General features: G+C 47.5%; 1 protein-coding gene across 2 annotated transcripts in view; it reads right to left on the reverse strand.

The window, feature by feature from the left end:
* The window catches only part of SLC8A3 (solute carrier family 8 member A3), a 160392-nt gene extending 142057 nt beyond the window's left edge, over positions 1 to 18335 (reverse strand). For both annotated transcript variants that reach the window (XM_036843744.1, XM_036843743.1), the window contains exon 1: positions 17783 to 18335. The gene's annotated coding sequence lies outside the window, so the exon portion shown is untranslated. The remainder of the gene's footprint in view (positions 1 to 17782) is intronic.
* Between the last annotated feature and the right edge of the window lie 3642 nt (positions 18336 to 21977).

Raw genomic sequence — 21977 nt, forward strand, 5'->3', positions numbered from 1 at the left:
GGTGGGGTCCTAATCCAATAGGATTGGTGGCCTTATAAGAAGACGAGACAGAGGAGAGAGAGAGAGAGAGAGAGCTCTCCATTTTGTGAGGACATAGGCAGAAAGTGGTCATCTGCAAGCCAGGAAGAGACCTCTATCCAGAAACCAAATTGGCCAGTATCTTGATCTTGGAATCCCAGCCTCCCAATAAACTTCTATTGTTTAACCCACTCAGTCTATGGTATTTTGTTATGGTAGCCTGAAGACTAATAAACTCAGAAATCACCCTTCTTTAAAGTCATTTTACAATCTGAATTATAGCCATTTGTTTTAGGAAAAAAAAAAAAAAGATCTCATAGACAAATCTGGACTAGATTTTAGAGGCTATGTAGGACCTCTTTAAATTCCCAAGGCTTGTACTCAAAGAGAAATTCCCTTTGGGACACAGTACACCCTGGTGCATACTGTAATCCTGAAGGCCCTCCTCCCAAAGGGCTCTGTGGATTAACTTGGTTTCGTTAATCCACAGAGCCAACTGCTGAGGACCACACTCCCCATTAGTCCAGGTACTGGGGGTCATCCCAGAAGGTGCTTGGAGCTTTGACCTCACTCAGAGGAGAAGAGGCTATGACAATGACCATGGAGGAGTAGAGAGGCTGAAGGTGTTCGACATCCATATTCAAAGCCCTCATAATCTGTGATGCACACAGTGACCCTATTCATAGGTTTGGCACTCACCTAGTCAGAGAAATGTGGACAGAGACAGATCCTGGCTCCTTGCCTTGACCTCTGAAAACACAACACTTTGTGAATTCTGATAAGCCCCAGACATGAGGAGACAGAAGGTGGGCACAGCTGGAGCAGCTCTTTGAGCAAGAGCCAACATGGTGACAGGCAGTGGCAGCTGCATGGCTGGCCAAGCCCACAGGGGTGGGCTAGCCACAGGTTAGGGAAGAGGGCTGGCCTGCTGCAGTCAAGGGACATGTAACATTGAGATAGTAGAGTTATCTTGATCAAAAGGGGATGAGGACTCCTACTGATCTTACCTACCCGGAGAATTAACCAGGATCATGGTCTTTATTTCCCTTGGTCCTACAGACACCTGTGGCAATAGGTTTTTACGGGGACTATGCTATCATGTGGTCAGAATCAGGCTGTTCCCTGCGAAAACAAATGAACTGAAGGAAAGGATAAAATAAAACAAGGCAAGAAGGTGGCTAAGAATTGCCTGCATCAAGTTTTTGGAACTGAGGGTGGAAAACGAGCTGTAGATGCCCAGTTGTTCTTTCCGGCCCTGCCAGGAGATGGTTTCTGCCTGAGACGTTAGAGGGAGAGGGGACGTCTCTGATGAACAAGCCAACAGTCATCTTTTTGTGCCATTGCCCCAGCCCCAGACACCAACTGAGACAGATCCCAACCTCCTGGGGGGTCCACTGCAGTCCCTCAGAGACCCAAGTGATCTTTGGTGGCTCCAGAAGGCTTTTAATCAGCCCTAAGTCAGGGAGGTGACTCAGCTTGAGACCCCCCAGAACCACCCCAAATAAGGAAGATATTAATGACTGTAACTAACGCTTAAAAGTGCTTATTGTGTGCATAAAGTATGATCCCATTTCATCTTCATAACAATCCTATGAGATTAGTACTATTTTTATCCCTCTTTTACATTTTGGGAAACTGAGTCTTAGTTAAGTCATTTGAGTCATTTACTCAAAGCATAAAGCAAAGAAGTAGCAGAGCCAGAGCTCACACACAGATGACATAAAATTTATGGTCGTAACCACTCCACTTTACTAGGATGTCCCAATTTGTTGCAGAATGTCCATGAGCCCCAATCAGCTTCCAGTCTTCTGTGGACTTAGAAGCAATATGACTGCCCCACGTACCCTCACAGGAGAGACCAACCATTTGGTAGAGTTGCCCAGTCTCCAGGTTTCCTGGGGTTGTCCTGGTTGCCCGAGGCCATCTCCCACCCGAATATTCTCCTTCCCATCAGTTCAGTTTGACAAACATTAACAAACGCCTATGGTTCTCCAGGCCTGGTACTAGATGCCAGTGGGCAAAATAAAAAATGATACAGGGTTTGCCCTCGAAGGTACCATCTAGCAGGGGTGGAGAGCTGCACACATAGGCACTTCTACTATCGTCAGTGAAGGTATGGGCAGAATGCTGCCGAACGCGAGGAGGGCAGTGAGGCAGCTTGGGGATTCAGGGAGGCGTTCTGAAGGAAGTGATCCCTGAAATGAGGCTTCAAGCATGAGTGAGCTTTAGTTTAAAAAAAAAAAAGAAGAAGAAGAAGAAGAAAGAAAGAAAGTGGGAAGGGCACTTGAGTCAAAGAGAACAGCCCAAGCAAAGACACGAAGCCATGGAAAAGCCTGCTGTGTGCACAGGATTACAAGGAATTCAGTGCGAGGCAGAAGAGGCAGAAGATGAGGCTGGTCATGGAGGGAGGACCCAATTCATGGCAAGTCTTATATGCCAGACTGAGAAGATGGGATTTTTTTTATCCTAAGGGCAGTGAAAAGCCAATGATAGGATTCTGAACAGGAGAATGACATGGTCTGATTTGTATTTCAGAAAAACTAATTTGGCTAAAGGGTTTAGGATGACTGTAAGAGGAACAAAACCAAAGCAGGAAAATCAGTTCGAAATCTATTGGAAACTGAACAGATACAGATAAAGAGGGTGGGCCTAGGGTATATTCTGCATATGATGACCCTCTGTCCCCTCAGCTCAGCCCACGGCCTCTCATCTTTTTCCTGGATTATTTTCCTAACGCCCCCGGGGCCGTCTGCAAGGTGTCTGTGTCCTCAGCAGTGGCTCCTGACATCTTTCAATATCACTGGCATATTTAATGAAAGTCACTGTTCCTCTGCTCTTCCAGATCATTAATAAAACAGTGCCACCAGGCCAGACTGAGCAAATTCTCCCTCCTGCTACGCCCTCCACTTTCTCCAGCGGGGAACACTGCTCCGGGCTTGTCACCAGCCTGGGTAGACTCATCCGGCTCTGCTTCTAAATCTGGGCCCCTGCACAGGTGTCACAGCCAATTTACATTAAAGTTTTAGGTGCAGCTAGGCTGTGCTGGATCTGAAGTGTCACCCGAGTCCAGGAACACCGCATCTTCTCCTGTACTTCCTCTGCCTACAGGGGATAAGAGTCTGCAGCGTCCTCTCTGTGGCAGTGCTCTCCCAGAAACACAGGAACAAAATTCCCGGCACTCTCAAAGAGTAGGAAAGACGTGACCTCGGCTGCTTAGGTAGTTTGTCTGCCACAATTGGAACTTGGATCCAAGGAGGAAATTACAATGATGCTGCTTTTCGTGCATCATGATCTCTTTGAATCTTCAGAGTGAAAAAGTTAATACTATCATCACGCCTATTTTACAGATACGCAAATTTGAGTTCATAAAGGTTAAAGAATTTGCCCAAATCACAGTAAGTACAAAAATAGGCTCTTGAATTCTGGCAGCCTGACTCCAGAGCACATGATGTTAAAACCACTGTGCCGGGTAGATGCCCTACGTTTGGGTACCCCTTTGAAAAGCAAGGGCCTAGGGAGGGGGTGGTGAGTCTTTCTGGATATGGAGCCCTTGCTACGAGCTTGGAGGCTCTACATACTCCAAGGCAGCCCGGAGCAGTGGTAGAGCCCCAAATTTGAAAGCAGGAGGCAAGATCTTTCTTCCCAGCTCTGCCTCAACAAGCTATGAGACTTTGAAGAGTCAGTGAACCTCTTATGGCCTCAGCTTCCTCATCCAGAAAATCTGTGTCGGGTTGGATAATCTCCATAGTTCCTCTGAGTCAAAGATGCTTTGATGGCAGGCAGGGCCGTCTCTCACGAAAGGCAAAGAAGCGAAGGCACACATTTAAGTTAGGTTGGCCCAAGGAGACCTCAGAGGATAAGAGATTAAGTTAAGGGAGGGTGGTAGGAAAAGGGGGCCCCAAAAAGGCAAGGAGAGCCTACGTTCTGGATTTACCAAAGGCACCTTGGATTAAACCCATTTTTCAAACAATTGCTCTTTGAATGCCCATTTTGGACCAAGCACTGTCCTAGGGATTGGGTGTACTGCCATGAACGAGCTACACCACATCCCCAACTTTATAGCGCTTACCTTCTGATGAGGAATAGAGACAAACAAGGAATTATGGACATAAGTGTCTACGATGATGTCATGGGAAGTACTGTCTTTTTCTTGTTCTGCTCTAAGCTCTCAAGTTGGTCGCTGCAGAGCTGCCTCTAACCTTGCAGACAGTGGTTGCAATGCAGCACGGCTTTCTAATATCAAGAACCTTGCAGTAGCACATGATATGGTTGGTATTTTACTGTTCTTGCTTCTCTGATCTCATGCAATTGTCATATTTTGCCTTCCTTGAAGCCCCCAAACCCTTAATGATGTCCAAGCCATATGATAACTTCGTAAAACCCTGCTGGCTCTCTCCCAGGCACTACCACACAAGAAGAGGAAGCACCAGCAGGCCTCCTTCTCCTCATGCTGTGTATAAACCAAAGACTCTAAAAACGACGACAACAACAACAATCATCATGTCTATTCATTGAGTACTTACTCTATGGCTGGCACTGCATTAGGTACTTTTATAGCTGCTGCTTAATACCTAAGTATCCCACAATGATTCAGGTAGTATTATCTGTTTTAGAAATGAGGAGACTTGGGCCCGATGATTAATAATTCACCCAAGGTCCACTAGCTGAGCAAGTGGCACAGCTGAGCTATGAAACTTGGTATGTCAAATGCCAAAATCTAAAAGGGATGGCGGAATAACAGGGTAGGAATCTGGAGCCCTTAGGTCAAGAACCTACAGCCCTAGGAACCTCTACCTCCTCTGAGAAGCCTTCCCTGATAATGCCCTCTTCCTCTACCTTCCAAATGAGTCATTTTTCTCCCCCGCCTTCCTCTAGCACTTTGATGACCACTGAAGCACTTGTCACACATTGTCACGTTAATCTGGGCTTATCTGTCTACATGTCCATCTCCTACACTCTTAGAGAAATTCCCTGAGGGATTCTCTAAGGGACTTTTTCTTTTTTAGCAAGTGATCACACTCAGCTGATAGGGCTAAGAGGTTGGACCTGATCTCTAATATTCACTCTGCCTCTAAAATTCTATGATTCCAAGGCTTGTTGATTCTATTCAAAGGTTTACCAGGCTCTGTGGAAGCCAGAGGACTTTGCCCTCCATAAGTCCTTGACAAATCTGGAGAGTCACAAACCATGAGAGGGGGCCAGAGAGAAAGGAAGAGAAAGGGCTTTGCCCACCTAATTAAAGTTCTGCTTCTCCTGCTGCTGGATCTACATCTGCATGTAAGTCATTCCCCACGTTGGAGGCAATAATGGAGCTAGGATCACGTGCTAGACAGGGCTGTGCTTTAGAATAACTTTGGAGCTCTCAAAAATACAGATATCTGGATCCTACTCCAGACCTAAGTTTTGGACTCTCTGGGAGTGGAGTCTAGATATTTAGCCTTTTTAAAAGTTCCTTAGTTGATTTTGAGGTGCAGCCAGGGGAGAGAAGAAAAGGAACACAGCCTGACTAAGACATTTGCGTCTCAGGGATTCCAACCATTAGGGACTTTCTTTGGACCAAAAAAAAGGACTCTTAGTGTATCATGAGTTGACTTATAAATGGGTACCACAAAGCCTTTCTATACACTGGACAAACATCCCACCCTCCTGGACTCTCACTTCCTTTCATACCTTGCCAAGGAGAGTCAGCAACAACTCCCTACTCATATAAGTAGATTTTCCCTTTGTCTCCCCCTAAACTTGCTGTCTGCTAAATTTACACTTTTACTAAAGAAATAGAAAAGACCCAGAGTTCCCTTACCTACACTGGAAAATGATGGTACGCATCCATTTTCAGCAAACATGTTTCTAAGTATTTTCCCTTTTTCCTCACCCTATCTTTGTTTGTTTGGTGATGCATTTATTCATTTATACATGCATGCACTTGTATGAAATCCAGTCCATGTGGCACAGGTCAACTTTCACAGAACTATGATGAGGAGGTTACTCTGCTTTGTATCCAACTCAATTTTTTTTTTTTTGGCACATTCAGAAAAATTAGAATAAAAGTTCCTAGAGGGTAGAAATTTTTATCTGTTTGGTATTTCTGTATCCCCAGTGTCTATATCAGTGCCTGGCATAGAGTGGGTGTTCAGTATATACTTAGTGAATGAATAGATCCATGAATAAACATGCAAAAATAGAAGGCATAATAGCCAGTGATTTCTCCCACTCTTGGCAGTGTTCAGACGGAGCATCCCATCTGTCAGGGATGCTGTGAGCAAGGTTTTTCCAATTTGAGTTATATGAACAAAATGTAACCCCCCCTGAGGAGGACACACTTCACTGGAGAACAGTGACAGAAAACCAAATTACAACAAAACGAGTCCTAGATTTGGAAGCATGTGGAATGTGCCAAGAGAGTACAGAGGAAGGAAGGTCAAGTGCTGCCTGGGATCATCAGGGCCGGCTTCATGGACCAGGCAACTTTAGATCTAGGATTTGAAGAATGAATAGGAGTTAACTGGGTCGAAGCCAGTGCACCTCAAACAAAGGTAAGAGAAAGCCATGCTAAAGAGCACGTCAGCCTCAACAAGCAGTGTCTGTTTAAAGAACAGTGAGCAGGGTGTCTGAAGGACAGGGCACTTGAGAGAAGCTGCAGAAATAAGTGAGGAATGGTTTGTAAAAGGCCTTGTACGCCCAGCCAAGGTATTGGGGCATTATCTTGGAGGTAATAAGGAACCACTGAAAGTTTTTTAATCACAGGAGGGACAAGATCATTGTTTTTCCTTTGTATGGAGCCCTAGACTGACGACAATGTGGAAACTGGATAAGTGAACGAAAGTGGGGCAAGACTCGAGGCAGAAGACCGGTTCAGAGACTCTTGAGGTATGTGAGCGAGACATGATCAGAACCTGAGCACAGGCAATGAGAGCGGGCCCGCTGAGGAGAGGCAGGGGTTTAGAACTTTTTCAAAAGTAGAATCCATACATGTTGAGGACTAACTGAAAATAGAAAATGATGGTGAAAAAGGGATGAAGAGCCACAGGCAGGACCAAACCACATCAGGCACCTTCGTCGTCCCACTGGTCCCACAAGGGTTCTCCTGATTCAGGCATCTCCAGGCCCAAAGAAATGGGAGCTGAAAAATTCAACACAAATCCGTCGAACTTAGATACCTGTTTAGTTTTAGGGATGTCCTGGGACTGTAAGACAAATGAGGCCAGGAGAGTTCTGGGCTCTCCAGGAAGACAGCAAGAAGGCCCCAGAGCTCCACCAAGGCACCAGAATGCTCCTCAGTCTAGTCAAGGTAATAACCATGTGTTGGCTCAATAGTCCTGACTGTGATAAGTTCAGGAGATACGGAGATGAGACAGGTCTGGTCCCTGCTGTGGAGAAGTGCACAGAAAAGTACACAAGATCGGTTTCCAAATGTGAGCACAGGGCTTTAGGAATTACCAACACTGACTGAGAATAGCCATTCCGTCACCCCACACCGCCCCGGAAGTGGTGGAGTCAGATTTCTCACATCTCTTTCAAAGGAGAATGCAGTTTTACACAGAAGAAAATGAACTCATAAAATGCACTGCCCCTACAAAATACTGCCAGCTAGAAAAGTAAAAAGTATTTTTAGAAGATCCAAAATACCGAGATGAACTCAAATCCTAGCGTGGGTTACAAGAAAGCCTGATTCTGCTCACTGATTCATGAAAAAGTTTGTCAGGCATTTACTATGTGCCCATCACAGTTGTAGGTTCTTTGACGATCATTTCTGCCTCAATGTGTTCTCAAGTTTATTGGGTGCCAAATGCGTGTCACATTCTTTTCCAGCTACTGGAGGTCCAATATTACCTCACCTGGACTACGGCAAAGCTGTCAGTCTTGCCACATCTCTTACAGTCTACGCTCCAGAAAAACAGCCACCGTGTCTTTTTAAAATGTAAATCAGATACAGTAAGTCCCCAACATACGAATGAGTTCCGTTCCGAGAGTGCGTTCCTAAGTCCAATTTGTTCGTAAGTCCAACAAAGTCAGCCTAGGTACACAACTGACACAGTCGGCTATATAGTACTGTACTGTAAGAAGTTTATAATACTTTTCACACAAATAATGCATAAAAAACAAACAACACACACAAAAAAACATTTTTAATCTTACAGTGCAGTACCTTGAAAAGTACAGTAGTACAGTGCAACAGTTGGCATACAGGGGCTGGCATCGAGTGAACAGGCAAGAAGAATTACTGACTGGAGGAGGGAGAGGAGGTGGGAGATGGTAGAGCTGAAGGATCGTCAGCAATAGGAGACAAGCTGCAATTTCACTCACGCGTGACATTGATGGAACGCTTGTTCGAATCTTTGAAAGTTCGCAACTTGAAGGTTCATATGTAGGGGACTTACTGTAGATCATGCCATTCTTTGCAACCTTCTCTTTCTGCAGAACTCCCCACCCCCTACTGACTTCTAACTTCCCACCCTCACCTCCCACTACTTCGTTTTGCTGCCGCTATACTCCACTCCAGCTATGGTGGAGTTCCCTGAAGTTTCTAGAACACATCCAGCATGTACCTGCCCTAGGACCTTTGCATTTACTGTTCCCTCTGCTGGCAACACCTCTACCCTAAAGATCTCTATAGATCACTTTTTGATCTCATTCAGGTCTCAGATGCCGCCTTCTCAGAGGCTTCCTGCCCTCATCTTAACTAAATATGATCCTATCCTTCTCCCTCAGCACTCTGTCACACCACTTTTCCTTTTCTTTCTTTCTTTTTTTTGGCCGCACCGAGCGGCATGCAGGATCTTGGCTCCCCGACCAGGATCGAACCCGTGCCCCCTGAAGTGGAAGTGTGGAATCTTAACCACTGGACCGCCAGGGAAGTCCCACTCTTCCTTTTCTTTAGAGCACACACAGTGACTGAAATCATCATTGTTTTTCTGTTTGTTCACTGGTTTATCATAGAACATAAACTCCATGGGAGCAGAAAACTTGGTCTTTTGGTTCACCACAGTATTCTCAGGGCCTTGACTGGAGCCTGGCAGACTGAGTGTCAGTATTTCTTGAGGAGATCAATGCTCACTCTGCAGGAATAAGCGTTTTTGGAAAGATGCACCTGTGAGGGGAGATGTCAAGCTTCCTGGGAAGCCTTGGGGTAGAAAGGTAAATGGTTAAAGCCAATGACCTCAGAGAACAGCCAGTTTTGTTCGTTTGAAAGCACCAACAGGACCACAGTAGTATCTGGAGGGTGGTTGTGAGGATGTTTCTAAGCACATTTCATTCTCTCCACCTTAGCCCTCTCATGGGCACCTTACTTTTTTTCCTCCAGAGTGTGTGGCCTCATGATAACCAACATTCATAGTACACTATTCACTCAACAAATCTCCAGTGATAGTCTGTACCAACAATTGACAAAGGCCTTCTCACTCACATGATCTCATTTAATCCTCATGAGGTTGTTCATACAGATGAAGAAACAGAGGCTCAGTTCACTGCCTAGAGTTTCCAAGCCAAGAAATAATGAAGCCAGAACCAAACCTTGGTCCTCCGGCTGCCAGGGGTCTCCTTCCGCCAAGCCTGAAAAAGTATCATGTCAGGCAAGACCAAGAGACAACATCCCCTGTCACTGAAAGGAAATCAGGGCTGGGCCAGGGGCCCAGGACAGCCTGAGGGGGCATTGTTCCCGCCCCTCCCTGTTCCCCAGAGAAAACCACTTGGGCTCTATCTTTTGGAATTATCCACAGAGAGAGGGCTGACATCCCTCTGCCCTGTTGCCTACCCATCAAGGGGAAGCTGGTGATTAGCTGCTTTTATGTACCTTTTCCTCAGCACATTCTCCAGGAGGCTGATTTATTTTAATGCCATTTAATTTCTCTTAATTTTTAAATGTTAAAATATGGGATTAGGTCATGTCATTGCTCAAATGAAGAGCAAATGGACTCAGGCAAGCACTCAAAGTACTCTCTCTGACACGTGGCTGGGGGATTTTCTTGTACACTCAACCCCAGGGGTGTTCTGGGGCCTCCTTTCACAAGAGGGTACTAGGAGCAGACTCCTAGGACTCCCAGCAGATCCAGACGCTGCCTTGACAGCTGTGCTTTCTCCCCACCCCTCTAATGATTCTCCTCGAAGTTGACTCCCCCATTAGTTCCTTCTGAGAGGCTGGAAGGCACAGACTCAAGATGATTCTTCCCGAATCCTAGGGGAGAGAGTACAGTGGTATGGTAGGCAGTGAGCAGAGCCTTTGGAAAGCGCTGGACAAAGTGATTCCACGTAGACTCTCAACAGAGTCTACACGGATTCAAATACATCCTTCCTGGATGGAAAAGGAAAAGCAGAAGCACAGGAATTGAGACAGAATTGTCTGGAGCATTTGGGGACCGAGCACTACTAGTCATTCTGAGAATGGCCCAGAGTGTCACAGTGGGAAGGGACTCCACACAGGAGTGCCAACCTCGGGCCATCAGGGCCCTTAACCAGCTCAGGATGTCTTGTAGGCTAAACATCCAGATAGTTGGGTTGGCTGCTCATTTGACCTCTAGAGACCCAATGTGATAACAAATTGGGGGCTTCAAATTGCAGCTGGAAGGTTCTGAAACAAAAGAGGCGGTCAGCACGAATAATATTCTTAGTAGGAGGTGATCTCTAGGCTGTGGAACAAGACCCACAGAACACAGAATTGTCAGGTCAGGGAGGTAGCTTAAAATCAGCGCATCTAACATAGCCTTTTTTTAAGCGTAACGAATGTGAGGCCCAGAGAGAAGAAGTGGGTCTTGCCTGTAGTTGTCAGAAGCGATAATAACTAGAATATAATGTTCTTGCTACCCGTTCAACACATCTTCTGTGATACCACATTGCTTGCTCCTGGTTTGATTTTTTGACTCCATCACTGGCTCCTTTTATGATAAATAGGACAGATTCCTTTCTTGACCTTGTTTCACATGCCTCAAAAGTGAGGCAGGTTATTCATTTCTTCACTTCTTCATTTTTCATTGAACACCCACTGTGTTTCAGGCATCATGCAACAAGGAGTGGGAGAGAGAAAAAGGACTTGGTCCAGGAAGGAAAGTAAGTCACAAGACAAAAAAAAAAATTTTTTTTAATAATTTTAAAAATCTGCATTTCAATAAATATAAGGGTCTCATGAAAAACAGATGCTGTGTTATAAATATTCAGAATAGGAGACTGCTTCTCCACAAAGCCTTCCCATCAGAAAGAGGTATTTGAACTGAAAACTGAAGGACGGGTAGGATTCTTAGTGAAAGGTAAACCATGAACAAAGGCACAGAAGACGAAAGGACAAGTGTACTTATATGCCTACATGGGAATTGTAAAAAGTGAGACTATAAGTGGAGTGGTGAACCAGGCCACGGAGGCCCTTGAATACCAGGAGTTGGACTGCTGCAAAAAATGGAAGGACCTTCAGGATTTTTTTGTGTGGGAAAATGACAAGCCTAGAATGGTGTTTTAGGAGGGGAATCTCGTAACAGTCGCTAAAATGAATTGAAGGACTGGGAGAATGAAGTTGGGAAGATGTTAGAAAGTTATTGTTTATAGTATCATAATAATAATTACTTCATACAGGTATGGTAAGGATTGAATGGGAAAAATCAATGTTAGGCACCTTGCAACAGATTCTGTTGCAAACATACAAATGTTGGCTGCTATAATCATAATTATTATTATAATTATCATTATTATTATGTAAGATGTTATCAACTCTGTACTGAGGTAGTGGTAGTAGGGATGGAGAAGAGAGGAATGAACTTAACAGACATACAATAGTCCCCCTTCATCTTTGTGGGATAAATTCCAAGACCCCCAGTGGATGCCTGAAACTGCAGATAGTACTTAACTCTACATATAGTACGTTTTTTTCCTGTACATACATGCTTATAGTTGAATTTACAAATTAGGCCCAGTAAGAGATTAACATTAACTAATAATAAAATAGAACAATTATAACAATACACTTTAATAAAAGTTATGTGAATGTAGTCTTTTTCTCTCTCGCTCAAAATACCTTATAGTACACATTTAATGCTTTTTCCATCTTAACAAAGCACTTTATCACGCACCGTGGCTGTAACTTCTGTAGTGTGAGAGAGGTGCGACAGCAAAACTAGCATGAATTTCTTTTTCCTTCCCAATTTCATGGTTCTTACCGTAGATCTTAGCAACCTCAGCATAGGATTTTTTCTTTCCTTATTAAGTGGTGAACTTGCGCTTTTTCACTTAAAGGAAGCACTTCGCGGCTTCTCTTTGGCACATCCGAATTGCCAGCATCACCATTCTTGTGCTTTGGGGCCATGATTAAGTAAAATAAGGGTCCCTTGAACACAAGCACTGCGATTCCGCGACACTCGATCTGATAACTGAGCCGGCTACAAAGTGACTAATGGGCAGGGATACGCTGGACAAAGTGATGGTTCACATCTGGGGAGGGATGGGCCCAGGATGGCACCAGATTTCATCACTCAAAACAGTGCACAATTTAAGACTTATGAATTGTTTATTTCTGGAATTTTCCATTAAATATTTTCGGACCAAAGTTGACGGGTAACTGAAACCGCAAAGAGTGAAAGTGTGGTTAAGGGAGGACTACTGTTCTCGGATAACAAGGGGGCGGAGTCATAGGTAAACTTGGGGACTTCCAGCCAGGGTGACCGGAAGTTGTCTGATGCCATCAATAGAAAGCGGGAAGTCAGGAAGAGCAACTCCTAAGGACAGAGATGTCAGTTTAGCAAAGATTCAGTTTGAGGGGCTGACAGGACATCCTGTGGGAGATATTGTGCAAGTGGCTGGAAACAAGCTGCTGGGCTTGGAGAGCTAGAGTCCTTGACTGAGAATTCTCCACGCACAAACCACTAAGGAAGATGCTGAGGGATAAGGTAGAAGGGGAAAACTGGGAGGGAGGAGAGGATCTTGGAGAGGAGGTGGAAGAGGGACCACCTAGAGAGTAAGTGGAGAGTTCAGTGTGATAGAAGCCAAGAGGAGAAAGTTTCAAGGAGCTAATGATCATTCTTATCTGACGGGCATTGGGGGGAATCAGGAAGAAGTTATTATGTTTGGGAGAATGAGAAGTGCTTGGTGGGTGATAGTTGGGCAGGAGGTAGAAAAAAGTGAGAAAGCAAGGGGCTAAGTGAATGAATGAGTGATGGGGAAATAGACACAGATGTCTACTCTAAAATTTCAAGAGTCTGTTGAAAGCAAGATGGGAAGAGAAAATGACGGGGGAGGAATTGAACAAAGTGATATTCTTGTCAGGATGGGGTTTGTTGAGCATGCTTACCGTTAGAAGGAGGAGATTCAATGCTGAAAAAGAGAGAGCTCAGGGCAAGTTTATGAAGACAGGGCAGGAGGGCCACTGTGCAGGAAGGGAAGGGAGAGCTTTTTTTTACTGTGAGACCAGTGACAAGTAAGGATGAGGGACAAAGTTGGGAGATCAGGGGGCAAAGGAAGAGTGTTGGCCAAGCTCACACTGTTTGGCTTCATTCTCTAGGATGAACAAAGCAGTGCATGACTGGGAGGTCCTCTCCTCAAGTGATTTGGAAATGGCCACATGCAAGCCAGGGCAGGAAAACAGTTTCCAGTCCCACTTCTGGATCCAGTCCCTACATGACCCAGCGTTCCTGTATACAACCAGGAAAGCACTATTTGCCATTCAGCTATCAAGGCAGTAAATGCTATCTGGCCCATTCCAAGAGCTGTTTTCTTAATAGACACAACTCTGTATACCACATCTGAATACACTTGATTCGGGAATTAGCCTTTATTCACTCTCCATATTATAAAAAATATACATATACATACACATGTGATTCTTCCTATCTAGATGTCTTGTTCGATAGTCTCTATGGACTTCGATATGGATCTAAATCCACTACCCTCCTGCTTGAGACCTTCCCCAGCCCCCAGAGACCTCAGATCTTTGGGGGTCTGCCTTGCTGGGCAGCTCAGTCGACCAGGAAGTGTGTCTTACACCTGCTGGAGCCATTTTTCCTTTCCCCTGAGGCGTCCTGCCCAGTGCTGGGTTTAGAGTGCCATCCAAAAAACAAATAGACAGGGCTTCCCTGGTGGCGCAGTGGTTGAGGATCTGCCTGCCAATGCAGGGGACATGGGTTCGAGCCCTGGTCTGGGAGGATCCCACATGCCGCGGAGCAACTAGGCCCATGAGCCACAACTACTGAGCCTGCGCATCTGGAGCCTGTGCTCCGCAACAAGAGAGGCCGCGACAGTGAGAGGCCCACGCACCGTGATGAAGAGTGGCCCCCACTCGCCGCAACTAGAGAAAGCCCTCGCACAGAAACGAAGACCCAACACAGCCAAAAAATAAGTCAATAAATCAATAAAAACATGTCAATTCATTAAAAAAAACAAACAAACAGAAAACAAATAGACAACCAAACGTAAACCAATCTCATTAAAGAAAATAGGGAAACTTCTTCCTAGAAGGACAGCTCTGGTTTGTACGCTAAAACAGAAAGAGGAACCCCCTAACCCTCCCTCACAGGCCACCAGGATGACCATGCACTTGGGTTTCTACAACAGCCCCCTAACTCCCTACCTCCCTCTCTCTACATTCTGGTCTCAACATATTATCTAAAATGCAAATCTGACCACGCACTACAGTTCTAAAAACCTTCCTAAACCCCCTGGAAACTCAGTGGAAATCCTTAGCATCGAGTACAAACCCTTCAAGGTTTGGCCCCTAGAGCTTCTCTAAACTCATCTCCCCGAATTTTACCCTCAGTCTTCAGTCATTTGGAAGGGCTCTTGTCCACTTTAGGCCTTTGCATACTGATCCCTTCACTCAAAGCACTTTCTCCACCACCTCTCCCCTCCCTGCTTTCACCAAAGCCAACTCCTCCCTATCCTGTCTTTCTGGAATTAACTGTCCCTAGAAGTTCTCCTAGGGACAGCACCCCAGATTTACCCTCCCCTGAAAGGAATCACTTTATATGTTAATTATGTGTTCCCTACTTGGTTACCCCTGCTGGAACGAATGTATATTTACGAGGAAAGGGACCATTCTATTCTATTTGCCTCAGTACCCAGCAAATGCCTGGCAGAGTAGGTTGTTGAATATTTATTGAATAAATAACTGACTGAATGAATAAATGAAGGCTTTCTCTTTTGGAGTCTTATGTATTTCTGAACCTCATCGAATGTTTGAACTTCTAAGCAAAGCAACCAGGCTTGAGCGCAAAGGGAGTTATTCTCTCTTCTTATCTGACCTTGGTAGCTTGAAGAGAAGCCAAAATGTGTGACACATTCCCCCAAATCCATACTGTGGGCAGTGACTGGACCATGCAGGCTGAGGAACAATGCCCACAATGACTACCCACGGACAATAGCAGCAACTATGCCAGGGACGGTACAAGGGACCGCCTCGCACAGGGACAGGGCAGGGCTGGGGCAAAAGGACACTCCCTCGGCTTCAGGGTCCCAGCCCAGGGACAAGCCCAGGGCAAGGGCGTGTTTTTTACAGGGTCAGTTTGCTAACCCTATTCTTCCTTCTCTGACCAGGAGACTCTGGGGTGCAGTGCAAGAGACGCCCAAGTAGAGATCAGAGGGGCAGGAGCGGGGAGGAGAGGTAACTCATTCCTCCAAGTCCATTCATTCACCCAACGTTGACTGAGTAGCTCTTCTATGCCAGGCACAGTGCCAGGCCCTGGGGATACAATGTGAATAAACACCAGCTATCTTTCCTCCCTTCATGCAGCTTACTGTCCAGAGGCGTGACCGACATTACTCAATCACATAAGTAAATTGAATGTGCATCTTTAAATTACTTCAAAATATTAGGTTCAAGTTTTCAGTGTGTAAAATAAGGGGATCTGGCCTAGTCAGGGAAGGTACAGAAGGCTTCCTTGAGAAAGTCACCAATGAACTAAGGGCTGAAGGACGAATAGGAGTACATTACAGAAGGACGGAGTTGGAATTTAGGAGTGTTGGAAGAGCAAAAAAGCATTCCAGGTGGAGGAAACCACATGAACAGCCTTCCCATCTTCATTAAGTTCGAGAACCACTTCAACTAAGTTCAGTTCTACAGGTCCCACCTTCTTCTTTTCAACCCTGTATCTATATTTTATTTAAAGGAAAAGGAAGTTGTGGAGTGGACTTGTATGTGCAGACTGCAGACAGGAATTGCAGACTGCAGGGAGGGGTTGGTGGGCCACACCTGGTCACCCCCAGCTCTGATGCTCAACCGTCTTCACGTGGAGAGCTGCAAGGCATGAAGGGGCAGGTTCCTCTCAAACTTGGATCCAGTGAGGCCGGCAACAAGAAGGGCTGGCAGGTGGACAGGCGCCCAGAGTGAGCTGATCCCCTCTGTCAGGGAGAGCAGGGCGCAGCAGCTATATTTGAAAATCGAGGTAAACAAGAGCTCAGCTCGAGTGGACAGGGCACAACAGCTGCGGAGATTAATCACACGCGGCTGCGAGGCACCGGGTCACCCCAAGGCCCAGAGGCTTCCCTTTCGTGTCCCACCAGGAGGCCGGATGTGCTCCTATCACTTCCCCACAACTCCCTCCGCTTGGGGTGTTTCTCCCCCACCTAAGAGCTTGGAGCTTTGCTCCCAGCTGCGGCCTGCCTTTCTGCTAAACTAGCCCCAGTTTCAGTCTTTCTGCCCAGGGGACCGAACCACCAGACCTTCTGCGTTTGCTTTTAATCATCAGGAGCCAGAGAGCCAGAGAGTGAGAGACAGAGAGAGACAGGCGGCAGGCAGGCGGGTAGGGCGCGGGGAAATTTATGGCACTGCATTAAAGGCGTTTGTTCTATTTAAAGCCCCCACCCCCTCCCTCCACGGTTAAAAATAAAACGCAATGAATAAAGAGGAAAGATAGCTTTTTTTCCCCCCGGGAACAAATTGCTTTCTTCATCTCCTCCAGTGGCTCGGGTCCTCGGGGCAGGTCAGGCAGGGTCTGCAGGAGCAGGCTAGCCTCTGAATGAGGGCCTGTGGCTGTGTGCGTGCGTGTGTGTGTGTGTGCGTGTGTGTGTGTGTGTGTGTGTGTGTGTGTGTTTGTGTGTGGTGGTGAGGGGTGTGTAGGCGGGGAGAGGGGGGTACGGATTAGGGCGAGGTAGTTACACACTTCACCGCTCTCCACCCGGCCCCGGCCCGCCCAGACCACCGCGTACGGGAGAACAGAGGCCGGGAGAAACCCTCCTTCTCCCCGCCCCCTTGGCCGCCGCGGGCTGGTGCGCTGGGGCTGCAGTTCCCGACCCGCGGCGGTGGAGTCCAGAGGTTGGGTGCGCGCGTGCGTTTGCACCCGCGGGCGCGCGCCGAGCGGGTAACGCGCTCCCCTCCTGGCCCCCAAACCCGGCGGGCGCTCACCACCCCGGGAGCTCAGCACGCCCTGGCGCAGCCCGCACACACATGCACACATTCATCCAGCATGCAGCACAGCACTCAGCCTCCCTGACGCGCCCCTGCCGGTAACCCCACAAACCCACGACCCGACTGCACGCACAAGCCCAGCCATCTCTTTCTGCGCTGCCCCCCGCACCCCCCGGTAGACGCTCACTCCGCCAGAACGCCAGCCCCCCGCCCCCAGCACCGCAGGCAGCCCAGTACACTTTCCGGGGCACCCTCCCCCCCCCCCCCCACCTCTTCTGACACTCAACCCGCAGGAAGGCAGTTCATAGGAATGATCTTGAGAAAGAACTTAATTAGCACCATTATTCACAAGCAGGAACCCTCACGGGGATATCCCCAACCCCCCGACTTCTGCCTCCCCGGCCTCGGCCGCCCGTTGAGGGGGAAGGGCAGGAGGCTCTCCCCGTCACTCACCGTTTCCTCTCGATCTCCCGGGAGGGGTGGGCAAGTGAGGGGGGTGAGGAAGGTGCGCGATGCCCCCGCCGCCGGGCTCCTCACCGGCCGCAGCGGCTCATCGCCCCCGCGGGCTGCCCGCCGGCCGCAGCCGCGTCCGGGGCATGTCAGTCTGCCGCCGCCGCCCACCGGCCGGGCTCGTGGGCTAGCGGCTTTCAGGGAGCTGCGGGGCAGCGCATCCGGAGTGCGAGGGCTGGGGCTAGAGCAGGGGGCCTGGGGAGGGGTCCCTCGGCGCTGTTTTAAGGAGCAGGGAGAACCGCTCCGAAGACCCCCCCGGAAAACCCCGACCCGGGGGCGGACTCGGGACTAAGCCCCGAAGAGGCCCGGAGTCCCGGCCGCAGGCAGCGAGGGGATCCCTGCCGGGAGGGGCAAGAAGGCGAGCGGCCCGGCGCGCCCTGGCGGCTCCGAGGGCCCGGGGCTTGCGGTCGCGGCGCCGGGGCTTTCCCGGGGCTGGGAGCGCGCCGGCTCACCGCCTTGCACGCCGTCACCGCGGGACTCGTCTCGGCCTCGTCGCGCGGAGGGGACGCGCGGAGGGTCTGGTTTCTGGGCGAGCCGAGAGCTTTGCCCATTAAGCTGCAGGAAGAAGCCAAATCAAAAAGCCAATCTCCAAGCCTCCAAACCCAACGTCACCCTATCAGCTGGGAGCGAGAGAGCTGCACGGAATCACAAGCCGCGCATATTTATCCTCGCGCGCCGATGGGGGTAATTTTCAGAGAGCTTCCCGACCAGCAGCGAGGAAGCCGAGTCCGCCTGTCGCGTCCAGAGAGCCCCAAGGACCAAGTGCAGACGGAACCCGTAGCCCGCGGCCACCCACCCAATCTTTGGAGCCTGGCGCCCGGCGCCTACCGGCCAGGGGTAGTTCCAAGACGGCGGCGCGTCCTGACCTGGATTCCGTGGAGTCCGGAGTTCCGGGCAGCGGCGGGGAGGGCGGGCAGGCGGGAGCGTAGCACCGGCTTTCCCCTTGTCCTCAGGAGACGCCGCCTGCAATCCCGAAATTAAGTCTCTACCAAACACATCTGTGGTTTTTAAATATAGCAGGGGACGATTACCCAGGCAGGGTCCACCCAGGCCTAGGGGAGGAGTTGAGGGGGTATGGAGGGTGGCAGTGGAGGGGAAATAAAACTCCCTTCCCCCCCCCCCCCTTTTTTTTTTCCATCTGTACTTGGTGCAGAACTCAGTCTGTCATTTTCTCAACCCAAATCAAACAACAGCTGTGACAGACGCTTGGGTGAGCCCTGGTATGTTGGTTTTGGGGTTTTTAAGGCTAAAAATAAGAGGGGGCTGTCTCCCAAATTGCTGATTCCTCTGGGCCTGGAGTCTGGAAGAGAGATGGTCCTTTGATGCAGCAACAGAACTAGGGTTTGGGGCTTGGCTCACGCAAAGTGTACACACGTAGCCTTAAATCAGATGCCTATAATTTCTGCTATATTTGTCAGATTTGGTCCTGGAGGCATGCGGGGTGGGCAGGCCTCTCCTAAGAATGGGGTTTCACATCCCTAGTGTATGGATGACATTAGGCAGATCTAAAATAAGCATGGTGGCTGGCCTTTTGTAGAGACACTAGTGCAGATTCTGGGACAGAACATACGGGAGGGAAGTTGTTGCTCTCAGGCCTTTACTGCCTGAAGCCGAATATGATGGGCCAACAAGTGAGAATAATATACTAAGCAAGTGTCAGCACCTTCTTAGGGCCAGGCGCCCTGCTAACGAATTTGATTGCCGAATTTCATGTCATCCTCCCAAAACTCTATGAGATAGGTACAATTACAGACTCCATTTTCTCTTGAGGAAATTGAGCCTTAGAGAGGTTAAATAACCATCCCAAGGCCACAAGCAGCAGAACCAAGGATTGGAATAAGGTGGAATCAACTGGAGTTTCACTGATAACTGCAACAGTATGTGCAAATTCCCAGATCCTTGGCTCTCCTGAGGACTGCTCTGGAACAAGGTTTGGTCCGAAGAGATTAAGTGGGCATAGGAGTTAGAGAGCGTCTGAGTTTGGCATGGTGTGTGGGTTCTTTCCTGGTCCCTTGAACAATGCTACTTCAGCAAATCACGTGGTGGTTTCAGTGCTGAGTTTGAGTCCTGGATATCCTCAGTCCTAACTGAGCACTGTGGTCTCAGATCCCTGAGCATTCTGGGGCCTTGAATCCAGTTAAGGGCTGAGACACTGACTCTGTAAGACTTCAATAACTCCTAACATTGTGGGATTTCAGCTTATGTCAATTGGTGGGATTTACCGTGTGTCTGTTTCTGTGGAGACCCATGATGCTGACCGGTCTATAGTCAAGACCGAGAGTTGGCTGGTGGCCCATAAATTGGTATGGCTTTTAGGGAGGGCAGTTTTGGAAGACATATCAAATTCCTTCAAAAATGTGAACCTCTTTTGCCTCAGTAATTTTACTGGTAGAAATTTATGCTGTGGCAATAATTAAGGATGTGCTCAAATATTAGTTATAAGGATATTCCTGGTAGTGAAATTTATAAGAGTGAAAAATTGGAAGCATCTTAATTTTCCAACAGAGAGAATTGGTTGAGTAGATCATGTTACATTGTCGTAATGGTGTATTCTACCACCGTAAAAATGCTGAAGCAGTATTCTGTGCATTGACATGGAAAGATTTTCATGATATGTTATTGAGAGAGAGAAAATAAAACAGAACGTAGAGTGTGATACTGTGTGTGTGTGAGTGCGTGTGTGTGTGTGTGTATGTGCATGCATATGCAAGCCCTGGCAGCAGAAAAATACCAAAATGGTAATGATGGTTATCTTTGGACGGTGAGATTACTGGTGATTTCTTTTTCTCTTTAAATCAACTTTATGAGGCATAATTACATAAAATAAAATTCACCTGTTTTAATGAGTTTTGACAAAAGTACGTACAAATATAACAACAACCCAAATCAAGGTACAGAACATTTTCATCTCTCCCAAATGTTCTCGGGCCCCTTGGCAGTTTTCCCCCACTTCCCCTCAAGTAACCATTGATCTGCTTTCTGTCACTATAGATTCGTTTTTGCTTCTTTTAGAATTCTTTTAGAATTTAGAAAATTCTTTTAGAATTTTCCTCTTTTTGCCTATTTATATCTGTTGACATTTCTTCAATGAACATCACCCATTCACTAAAACAACATCAGAAACAATAATAATAGCATTGGTCTTGTCATTTTTTTAAGAACTATCCAAAAACCAACAGGAGCTTCCTCACCTTGTCACCTGGAGCAGGGCATTGCTGGGTAGGAAGGGGGGGAGGTGAGGGAGGTGCCAAAGCATGCTCAACCACTGCTGTAGGCAGAGTGACATGTGTGGGCTCTCTGAGTTCTAGGCGGACTGAAATAACAAAGCCCAAGTCTGCATTCTGAGCCTCCATGCCCTCACCAGTAAAATTGAAGTAATATTAATAACAATAATATTCTTCTCATGGGATGGTTGAGGATTCAGTGAGCTTACAGTTTCTGGTACAGAGTAAAGCTTAATTCTCTTTCTTTCTCCCTCCAGCCCTGCTTCTCTCCCACTGTAAGTTCTGCAACCAAATTTCTCCTTTTAACACTGGACAGAGTTTCACTTTTTTTTCTCTCTCTACTACATGCATACTGGGTTGGAAAAGGGTAAATTTGATGACAACCTGCCTTTAATTTCTGCCATTGTTTCTTCCTTTATTTCTGGTTGTGCTAGAACTCAAGGGGATTTTCACAGGAAAAACAGCAGGTCAGCAATTTATTGTCAGTATTAGCAGCAAGAGCCACAGATTTTATTTTCAAGTTGGGAGGAAACTGAGGCCCAAAGAAGTGAGGGGATTCGACCCCGTCACAGAGCTCAGCAAGGAATAGATAGCATCTGCCCTGGAGGGGATGGTGTTCCCCGCCCCCAAAGGCATATGTTGAGGTGGTGACCTCTAGGACCTCACAATGTGACTGCAAAGAGGTAATTAGGTTAAAATGGGGTCGTTAGGGTGGGCCTTAGTGGAATCACTGGTATCCTTATAAGAAGAGGACAAAGACAGACAGAGAGAAGAGCACACGAAGGCACAGCAAGAAGGCTGCCATCTGCAAGCCCAGGAGAGAGGCTTCAGAAGAAACCAAACTTGCTGACCAGACCCCAGACTGTAAGAAAATAAATTTCTTTTGTCTAAGCCACCCAGCCTGTGGTATTTTG

The sequence above is a fragment of the Balaenoptera musculus genome, chromosome 2, assembly GCF_009873245.2.
Source record: "Balaenoptera musculus isolate JJ_BM4_2016_0621 chromosome 2, mBalMus1.pri.v3, whole genome shotgun sequence".
Classification (NCBI taxonomy): domain Eukaryota; kingdom Metazoa; phylum Chordata; class Mammalia; order Artiodactyla; family Balaenopteridae; genus Balaenoptera; species Balaenoptera musculus.